Genomic DNA, 11,491 nt, shown 5'->3' on the forward strand with positions numbered 1-11,491 from the left:
TGTTTTTGTCACATATGAAATTGATGTCTTTTAATGATGTTTTCGGACTTATTTCAATATTCGACTGACATTAGGTGAAGAGTCTTTCCTCTCTCACTTGTATTTTCTTTTTCTGTTCCGATACTCGACTAGAGTGATGTGAGAAGTTTATTGGAGCTGGAGGAATATTGCAGCTCTAACCAATAATAGATTATATAGTAAGCCTTCAGGCGACTAGCCTACTTTTGACTATTACGCCAAGTAGTTTAAAACAACGATGATCACATTTTCTTATTTAAGTCTTCAAAAGTGTCGAGCAAAATGGATAAAATTGTGGATAATTTTCCCAATATGAGTTCTATTGGTGGATGCTTTTTTCACCCCACTTGGGACAAGTGGCTGTTAATTTCGAACATAGGAAAGATAAAGATGGGTTGCTGTTTGGTTGGTTGCAATTTTACTTACATTGAACAAAGGCAGCATGCAAACGAAAGCAGAAAATCTAAACTAAAGCTCCATTTCATCATTTATGGTATATAAAAAAAATATTAAAATAAAAAACAACTCCTCGGATTTGTTTAATAATGTTTTGATACTCCTCAAAATTATCCGAATTTTATTTTCCCTCAAAATATTAATTTTGGGCAAATAAAATCCGAAGGGGGAGACATAATTTTTCTAAGTATTTGTATCGGCGTAATCGCAGTAAATAATTTTGAACAGAAAATTATCTCATTTACTCCTATGTGCAAAGGCATCTCGTGGACTTTTGGTACACCGGGTATCCTACTAAAAAAATATGTAGTTGAGATTTTTTTTATTACCAGGCTAAGGCCGGAGTAGGGACGTTCCGATACTTCCGATATATCGGAATATCGCTATTTTTGTTTCGATATCCGATATTTTTGTATCGATATTTTGCTTTCAATATATCGGTCATATCGATATTTTTGCTTTCGATATCAATATATTGAATCAGAACAAAGTAACAAAGAACAAAAATAACAATTGCAATGTATTTTCTGAAAGAATATACTTCAAAATGATGATGGCTATGACAATTTTTTTCGGTAGTGTGAGGTATGCGCTGCCATCAAAAAATAGTTTTGGCAACTTGACACTTTGCATGGACCGCCGCTGTGCAACATCTGATCCTTGAATCCTTACGTGAATTCAATTAAATATTTGAGGTGTTCCTATGATAAATTAGATAAATTACCTTTAGAAATTAGGAACAGATCTGTAAAAATGAGAATTTCAAAGAATTTGAAAACAGGAAAATTTTCTTCCGTTATTCAAAACAATGCCCCATAGGAATTAAAGAAAATTTCTTTAAAATATTTCTACGGAATTTCTGATGAAATTTTTTATTTTTTTTTTCTGATTGAAATTCTTGCGTAAATTTTGAAGAATGTCCATAAAAATCATAGAGTATTTCCTGCCGAAATTCCAGGGAATTTCATGTGAAACAACGATGAAAGATTAAAAGAATTTTCTTTTTTAGTTAAGAATATTCCAATGGACTTTTCCGTGCATATTTTGAATTTTCTTTGGAAATTAAAATAAAAAAAAAAACTTCCGTGGAAATTCTGAAGAAATAATTTTCTGTTGTTAAGAATCAGAATAACCCGAGGAGAAATACAGAAAACTTGTCAGTGGAATTTCTGCAAATTTGTCAATACTTCAGATGAATTTTCCGAGCGACCGGAAAATAGCGAGTATCATGCCGAAAATGCTACTGCTACCGGTTAAAACTACGACGAACGCCACCGCCGATGATTGTTAGACTGGCACACTCTAGAAGCAGATTGGATCAAGTAATAGAAAAAAAAGTAATTTCCAATCATTATTGTAAACTGCCGCTAACCGCAAGTCGAACACATCTGTATATGGAGGCCCATATACAGATGTGCTCGACCTGCGGTTAGCGACAGTAAAGGGGTAATACGGTAATACGATAGTAATTGAATAACTACAACAAAAAAATCCAAATATTTTCATTTCTGAAATATCATATGATTTTCCGATGTATCGATATTTTCATTCCAATATATCGGTGATATCGATACTTTGATTCGATTATCGTATCGAATCAAATATCGATATTTTGAAGTATCGGAACGTCCCTAGGCCGGAGTGACCTGAGCAATACATAAAAGTCTTCTGCATTCAGTCCATGGCTGCACTTCGCCAACCACGCAGTCTGCGGAGGGTTTCGTCCTCCACCTGATCGATCTACTTTGCCCGCTGTGCACCTCGCCTTCTTGTGTTGGCGGTCGTTGTGCGGCTACAAGACGGTAGACTAGCCCAAGACTACGCGCAGCAGCTGGAAGTGGCACTGCCAACGGAAGAGCAGCTAGGCGCAGCATCTTTTAAAGATGGCTGGAGAGATATTCGATCCGCCATTGGAAGCACCGCAACCGCTGCACTAGACACGGTGGCTCCGGATCAGAGAAACGACTGGTATGACGGCGAATGTTAGCAGTTAGTCGAGGAGAAGAATGTAGCATGGGCGAGATTGCTGCTACACCGCACGAGGGCGAACGAGGCATGATACAAACGGGCGCGGAACAGACAAAACTCGATTTTTCGGAGGAAAAAGCGCCAGCAGGAAGATCGAGACCGTGAAGAGACGGAGCATCTGTACCGCGTTTATAACGCACGAAAGTTCTATGAGAAGTAGAACCGTTCACATAAGGGCCACGTGCCACAGCCCGATATGTGTAAGGACATAAACGGGAACCTTCTTACAAACGAGCGTGAGGTAAGGTGGCGGCAGCACATGGTAATGAACCTAGGAGCACGCCCGTAGGACATGCTACTTCTGGCTCCGAATCTCCAGGAAATCCAGGAGGAGATCGGCCGGCTGAAAATCAACAAAGCCCCTGGAGTTGACCAACTACCAGGAGAGCTGTTTAAACACGGTGGTGAGGCACTGGCTAGAGCGAATGGAAGGTGTCGTGTGTCCCATCTATTAAAAGGGCGAAAAGCTGGATTGTAGCAACTACCGCGCAATCACATTGCTGAACGCCGCCTACAAGGTACTCTCCCAAATTTTATGCCGCCGACTAACACCAATTGCAAGAGAGTTAGTGGGGCAGTACCAGGCGGGATTTATGGGTGAACGCTCTACCACAGAACAGGAGTTCGCCGTACGTCAGGTATTGCAGAAATGCCGCGAATACAACGTGCCCACACATCATATATTTATCGACTTCAAAGCCGCATATGATACAATCGATCGGGACGGATCGATATGGCAGCCAATGCACGAAAACGGATTTCCGGATAAACTGATACGGTTGATCAAGGCGACGATGGATCGGGTGATGTGCGTAGTTCGAGTTTCAGGTGCAATCGAGTCCCTTCGAAACGCGCAGAGTTACGGCAAGGTGATGGTCTTTCGTGACTGCTATTCAACATCGCTTTGGAGGGAGTAATACGAAGGGCAGGGATTGACACGAGTGGTACGATTTTCACGAAGTCCGTCCAGTTATTTGGTTTCGCCGACGACATCATGGCACGTAACTTTGAGAGGATGGAGGACTGAAAAGAGGACCTAAACGGATTGAACTAGTCATCAACACGTCGAAGACGAAGTACATGATAGGAAGAGGCTCAAGAGAGGTCAATGCAAGCCACCCACCACGAGTTTCTATCGAGGTGGTTGAAAAATTGGTGTACTTGGGCTCACTGGTGACCGCCGATAACGATACCGGCAAAGAAATTCGGAGACGCATCATGGCAGGAAATCGTACGTACTTTGGACTCCGCAAAACGCTCCGATCGAATAGAGTTCGCCGCCGTACCAAGGCAGTTGAGATGTTGAGATGCATTTAAAATTTTAAACACTCGCAAGTCGACTGAAATCTAACTTGGTATTTGGCCGCTGAATATTGCTCAGGATGGAGATCTTTCAAATCGGCTCTTTCCACCATTCGGGGAGCACAGGACCCATAGCCACTAATTTTAAAACTCTCGCATATTTTATTGTTATGAAAAAAAATAAAAAATATTGACCATTATTAGTTTCACCATTTTATACTCCAGATTGTGACGACCAATGAGTCACATTTAGAAGCTAAAATGTTTTCCATTTAGGAATTTGGCAAATTTAGTGAAAAATATACCCTTTTCTCTATGTTTAGCTGATGTCTAATATTGATTGATTTGCTGATGCAAAGTTATTATAGTGGAAGCAAATGGAATAGTGAAGTCTTTTAACTCTAGCATTTTCCCTAAGACGCTCAATTAAAATGAATCATAAATATACTCCTTATCAAGTAATAATTAAAAGTCGTAGCCTGAGTAAGGTCAGCATCCTTGAAATTTGTGTGTGATGTTAACCTGAACAATTATTATTATTTCGGCATTATTGCTTCATAGACAAATCATAGGATCCAGATTTTATTTGATTCATTTCAAATGGTGTATATAAATGTATGATTATTTTGCACATTTCATAACACTAAGCACAGCAAACAACTTGTAAATAATAAACATTTTTGTATGGTTTGCATTCACTGGAAGCATGTTTCAAATTGCATAATGGTAAACACGGAGTTCCTTATCATCTGATTTTCAAGGACTGATTTGCTCAATTCGTCCAAAAATTTGCATTCTACTAGTTACTATTTATATAATTATATCACGTACGTTGGATAACGATTTAAAAGAATCAAAACATGAATACAAACCAGCTGTGGAACGCAATCTACCAACACTGTCCAGAAGGGTGGCCCGCGTCCTCCGCAATGCCTTTCTCCGATTAGTGGAAGGTATTGCCGATGTTGTAGTGACTGCGACTGCTTCTTCTTGTTCTTCACCACCAGCAGCAGAAATGCCACTGCCAGCCTGATTTATGCTCTGTTTGATGCGCTTCGTTCGTATATGAACCACGATACCACGCTTCTCTGATAGATGGTGGATGTGTGTATTAATATTTGAACCACCTCTTCTTCTACAGTACACTGTTAAACACTGCTGTCTTTTTGCCTTGCTTCATCACACTGCACAATATACCTAATGGGATTCCGTAATCGTACCACAATTCTAGGATAATGTGTGGAAAGGTCAACGATATTTTTTAATGATATTTGATTGTTTACAAACTATGAAAAATGTTTTTTAATACAGGTCTTGGGTTGATTTTATAGCAAATTAAATTCATTGGCCGATATAGTTTATATTGTAGGTATAATCAGTTCATCCATATTGAACGATATTTAGATAAAAGGGATTTTAAGACATGTTCAAAACACGAAATCAATTTAGGTGGCGAATCATCATAAATCAAGTGCTACATACGAATTAAATATTGAAAATTACGATCTTTCGAAAATCTAAAAAAATATCTGTTCACAGGATTTTCATAAACATGTATATTTCAAGTTCTGTTTACCAAAAAAAATTTAATAGGGGAAAAGACGTCTTTGGCAGGTTTTGATCTATTATTGTCAGGGGGGTTTTTGTCGACCAAATTTTATGAAATTTGGGCACAATATTCTTTGATATGCAAAGAATTTTTATGCCAAATTTGGGCATAATCAGTCATAAAAAACCCTCCTGATAATAATAGAACAAATCTGCCAAAGCCGTCAATCCCCCTACTGAAAAGCAAAAAAAAAATCGTTTTTTAATGTAAATATTATAATATTTACCTATATTTACATTACATTTTATTTTATATGACATGTTTACAGTGAACAAAAATGTTTACAAATTTACATTTAACAAATTTAATTTATTTATACCATTTTATTGTCAAATTTAAAGTGCAATTTGATAAAAATATTGGCTAAATCAAACATGAATTAAATACGATCCATTGAAGTCGACCTTACGTGATGGATTTTTTTTGTAATTGCAATTTTTATTGGGAACGATAACCGGTTAGTTGACACTTATTATCGGGTCGAGGCAGCGTTAAAACAAAAACTACTAAAACATTGGAAACAATAAATAAATTACGAAACAATCAAAACTAAAAAAGATAAAAATGCAATAAATATTGTAGAACTGTATTTTTCTAAAAACGATTGTAACATTTTATACGTGTAATATACCATGATCACCTTATATTAAATATGAAATTTTCATAGTATCTAAAAATCAAGAAAACAATTTCAGCAAAAAATCTTTTTTTTTTCTAGTATCATATCACACATTACGCTAGAATCCAGTTTTCCAAATGCCCCATTCCCATTCACTTTAGCACTACCTCTCTATATGCACATTCAATGATCGCGCAACAATTTTCCTCAATTTTTTAGGGCAATCCAAGTAGCGTTTAACGGTACTTTTCGGCACGAAAATCACCACCGGAATACGCCAGGATACTCGACGCACAATTGTTGCACAGAATTAAACAAAAAATCCAGGAAAATTCCTCACTTTTTCATCAATTTCGGACGCCACCTGAACAAAACCAACCGAACCGAACGACAACGGACTGAGAGATTGTTGAACGACGATGTTGTGTCGTGGTGATGCTTTCGAATCGAATATACATTCCTTCCATGCAGTCCACCATCAAAAGTATACACGACTCGATGATTTTGGCTCTACACGTACTTGTGGCACATTCAACAAAACACTCCCATAGCCAAGCGCTTTCGCACACAGTAGTAGGCCTATAAGCTTTGAATGTGAAGCTTTCGTTACTTATGTATGCGTGAATTACCGACTCATCCCAAAATTTTGACGGACTGTAACCTGACTGTAACCAGGGCTGTTCAATTTCAAACACGCGGAACTGCAGACCAATGCAAACTCTAACTTAACCTCACTTATTTTGACAGTTCACAGAGCCCATCGACGCTTGAATACTCGGGAAGGTAACTGCGTATAAAAAGCACTGTTGGTGGAATAACCGGTCGAAGAGTGTATAAGCCATTATAGAAAGCTCAAATGACAGGAGACCAAATACTAATATTTACATTTTACAAGGAACATTTGCGAAAATGAAATAAAATGATGATGATGATGACGAAATGATGATGGTTTACATGCAAATTTACCAAAACAAAGACCGAGCCCTCCACTCAAAATTTCGATCAGCTGTTCGAATCTGTCTCATAAAATGGCTTATAAAGACACATTTTATTTATCAACTGTCAAGCGACGATACTCTATATACACTGAGCTTAATTGCCATCTAAATTTTATGTGCAAGCTTTGCAAATAGTTTTTATGAATCGTGCACATAAAAATTGAAAATTTGGTGGCTCTTAGATTTTATGTTGCATTCGACAATAGAGGTAATAAACTATAGAGGAAGATTGTCGCCGTCGTCACTGGAGAAACATGTTTTGCTGGCGAGGATAGGGCACTAAATGTCAACGAAGGAAAAATCAGTACGTTTTGACAGATAGGTGCCCAACAAGGGGTGGGTCGCTGAGCACAGTTCAATTTGTGTTCATAACATTCCTTGTGACTCGGTGTGCCACAATGTGCCATAAATTGTGCCTCACCTTAAATATGAAACATTGTCATATTGACAGTCAGAAATATCTGGCAACACTAACGACAGTAAACATCAGCAGAGTGAAACGCATGTCATTACGCGATACCGAGTGAGACAATGGCGCTCTTCCCAGCATCGATTTTGCCCAAGTTTTTGCCTTTTGCTGTGATGAAATCATTGAACGCTCACTGCGGTTCATTCGCATCGGTTGCAGTATATCCGACTGATTCGGTGGTGACAAAAATAAAGAGTAGATAGTTCAAATAAAGACAATTATTTAGGCAAGGGCTTCTTCAAGTTATTTTCAATTCAGTTTGTAACCAAAGTTTCTTTTAGAGTACGTTTTTCGCTTAATCAGCTTCACTGAGCTGCTTAAGCCAAAAACGTATTCTTAAGGAAACTTTTGGTTACTTGGGAAACTGTCACATTTTTTGCCTCTTAAATTGTTGTATGAAACGTCACGCTGCTCGGAACCCCTTCCCCTGAAAGCGTGACGTACTTAGTGGATAGCCGCTTGTTGAGCAAATTCAATGTACTTTTGACAAACAACGACTTCCTTTCAAGAAATTCAATGATCGACATACATGATTGACTACTAGTTTATTATTTTCAAACAGCCTCTCCGGGAAGCACATAAAGATCTACACTAAATCTTTTTACTTCCATTTCTTTAATTATTTTGTTTCCAAAACTTCATATAAAAAATTGTGAACATTGCCCACACGTGCATTCGGTCCCGGCCGGAAACATGCAAATATTGTCCTAATATGATGTTAGGTTACGTCACACTGCATTCGTTCATAAGTCAACACAAAATTTGGCAAGGTTGCCGGTATTTTTTATTCTGATCACTTAAATGTCAAAAGTGTGCCGCAGAGTGTGCCACACCGTGCCACACTTGCGAATAAAATCCTTAAAATGTGTGCTTGGAACATTGTGCTCAGCGTCCAACCCCTTGGTGCCCAACATGTTTGGGAACGATAACAAAAGGAACCGCAGCGACAATCGTCCTCTATTCTATTATTGTCGGGCCGCCACCAAACCGGACCGCGCGATTGAGCACTCGCGCTGCGACGCGAGTCGCGACAATTTGAAATATTTCATTAGTAGTGCGCATCAAGCACGCATGGATGTACTATTATGCGCACTAATCAGAAATGAGTTGCGACGTCTGATAACTGTACACTGAGGAAAATGGACGTATGATTTCCAATCAAACGCCTTATGAAAATTTGCCACAAGGAATCGGTATGAACCCAAGCAACCAGAAGTTCGGATAAGAAGGGCTATTTTGGCTTAATCAGCTCTCATTTTAAGTAATTTTTCGTATGGTGGGAGCGTAAAAGTGAACTTTAAAGTTCCGTTAAGGATGCTTGGAACTTGATGTGAACCATAGTGAACCAATTGGTTCGGTTAAGAGTAAATTTAAGTAAAATCTGAACTTCTGGTTGCTTGGGAATTTCAATATGTTGCCTTATGAATGATGATTTTCATTTAAAAAAAAGTAAAGTGCGGCAGACTGGGTTCGAACCATGGACGTCGGGGTCGGGAGGCCGATATGTAGACCACACGCCCATCGACGCTTGGATACTCGGGAAGGTAACTGCGTATAAGAAGCACTGTTGGTGGAATAATTAGTCGAAGATTCATAAGGCGCCAGTTATGAATTTCGTTAGTCCAGTTCGCTGAGTGTAGATATTTCATTTTATTGAAAACAAATTTTCGATTTTCTACTATAACACGGAATACCTCTATTAATTCGACGCAGGATACTCTACCATTGTTTCCTACCGGCTCGGTACCGGGTATCAGTGTGTACTGATTCTTACCACAGAACGTCGGCACCCAATTCCGGCGCATATGTAGCGTGAAAGGAGTTGGGTACTGATTTAAATCAGGATACATCATGACGATCCTTATACGAGACTTTCTCCACAGAGAAACAGACGTCTCACTTAGACCAAAAAGCAATCAAAATCATCACCAAAAAAACATTATCGCCCAATGCTAAATACACTGCAGTGATCACATGTGATTGGACAATCGGCAACCAGATGGCGGTAGTCAGCAAACGTCAAGCACAAGCAAAATCGATGGAAGCGCCATCAGTGGCCGATCGACCACCTACAAAAAATGAATCTACCGTTGAAAAGGTGAACGATGGAACATGTGTTGAGTGAGACGTCTGTTTCTCTGTGCTTTCTCTTTTTCTTACAGATTCGGATCGACATTTTGATTGGTAGAAACACTGTTTCGTTAAAAAATTCAACTCCAAAAGTGGCTGGAGTCACTTTTGTTGAAGCCTAGAAGGTAGTCAACAGCTGCTATTCGTACTAAGATGATCAACACGACCTTTCGAGGACATCTTGTGATGTGTGAGGATTTAAACCATCCCAAGTTTAGTAAATAATAAGTTTAAAATATACGTAAAATGAAATAAATTTTAAAATGGATTTATTTAAATTCCAAAAGAAATCATGAATAGAGGAATGGGAAAAACTTTTTAGGGGAAAATAAAACTTAATTTCAAATTAAAAATAATAAACTTTTAATTCAGTAACAGTAACAGCCAAATGCGACTATTTTGATTTGACAGTTCCACCATATTATTTTAAAAGTTTTGTACTTTTATTTTCAGAGCCACAAACCACTTTTGGAATATGGATGTAACAAAAGTGTTTGTACTTTTTTTATAAGCATACGGAATTCTCTACGAAAAAGAACCAACGCAACTTTTTATTTTAACCAACGTATTTTTTAATTTGATAAATGATTTTTCTTTCTGTGTATAGCTTATTGTCGGGCTGCCACCAAACCGGACCGCGCGATTGAGCACTCGCGAGACGCGAGTCGCGACAATTTGTAATATGTCATTAGTAGTACGCATCATGCACGCATGGATGTACTATCATGCGCACTAATCAGAAATGAGTTGCGACGTCTGATAACTGCTGATATTTAATTTTATTGAAAACAAATTTTCGATTTTCTACCATACACGGAATATTACCTCTATTTTCTATTCGCACCACCCATCAGGTTTTATTCCTCAATATTAAAATCTCACGCTTAGTTTTATAGGGGCGCAACTGTATTGATCGATTTCTCTTAATCGATTTTATATTTTGTTAATAACTCAATTGTTTCAAAAGCTACAACCGTGATTATTGATTCTGGTGCAAGATACAACCATTCTTTATCACACCAAACTATTAAATCATCAACAAACTAGCACAATTCAGAATAATATTCTCAATCCAGTTGAAAACCGGAATTGGGGGACAGCGAAGTTGGATTTTTCTCACAATCCATACGTTAAACCTAACTTCGGAAGTGGTGCGATGTTTTCATATCGCGAAGCGCTATTCAGCGCACCACTTCCGAAGTTAGGTTTAACGTACGGATTGTGAGAAAAATCCAACTTCGCTTGCACCCAATTTCGGGTTTCAACTGGATTGAGTATAATAAAAAGAAAACATCGACGAAGATAAATCGATCAATCAAGAGGGTGAAACGCCTGTCATCCGCGGTACAATGGCACTCTACCCAACATCGTTTTTGGTACTTCTGTTTTTGGTACCCAGTTTCTAGGTAGTATACCCGAATTCAGCGCTCATTTTGGGTGATTGGTTCGTACGCAGTTAGTGCTAAATATCGGCAATTAACTTCTCGTGGCGAATACTTGCAATTGGTTGAGGTACATCGAGCCTTTTGTGTTTGTACGGCTTCTTTATGTCGAAAAATAGCTCGTCGAACTTCCGAAGTTTTGTTATCATGAATCAAACGAAAGTAAAACAAAAACATTGTACGCCATATTGAATGAATGGTGGGTAGGCGTATTAGCCTTCTCTTCAGTCCCCTGCGATCAATACAGTTACGCTCCTATGAAACTAAGCGCGAGAAATGCGGTAATAAAAAGCAAAAAAATAACCTAAATAATTTTTGTTCAGTGTGTTGAGCTTTTTAGAACTACCGTATTAAGTACTAAAATGGAAATGAATCGCTCGCAAAAGCACCGGGTGTTATGTCACTGCGCTGCTGATTGAT

General features: G+C 38.4%; 1 protein-coding gene across 8 annotated transcripts in view; it reads right to left on the reverse strand.

Annotated features, from left to right (window-relative positions):
• LOC134213129 (rap guanine nucleotide exchange factor 2) overlaps positions 1-6,548 on the reverse strand; it is an 83,062-nt gene extending 76,514 nt beyond the window's left edge. For 2 of the 8 annotated variants that reach the window (XM_062691767.1, XM_062691758.1), the window contains exons 1-2: positions 6,200-6,548; positions 4,677-5,031 (exon numbers count right to left, since the gene is read on the reverse strand). The gene's annotated coding sequence lies outside the window, so the exon portion shown is untranslated. Of the gene's footprint in view, positions 1-4,676; positions 5,032-6,144 lie in introns of all 8 variants that reach the window. The other 6 variants (XM_062691766.1, XM_062691763.1, XM_062691762.1 and 3 more) reach the window with 6 other exon arrangements.
• Between the last annotated feature and the right edge of the window lie 4,943 nt (positions 6,549-11,491).

The sequence above is a fragment of the Armigeres subalbatus genome, chromosome 2, assembly GCF_024139115.2.
Source record: "Armigeres subalbatus isolate Guangzhou_Male chromosome 2, GZ_Asu_2, whole genome shotgun sequence".
Lineage (NCBI taxonomy): Eukaryota > Metazoa > Arthropoda > Insecta > Diptera > Culicidae > Armigeres > Armigeres subalbatus.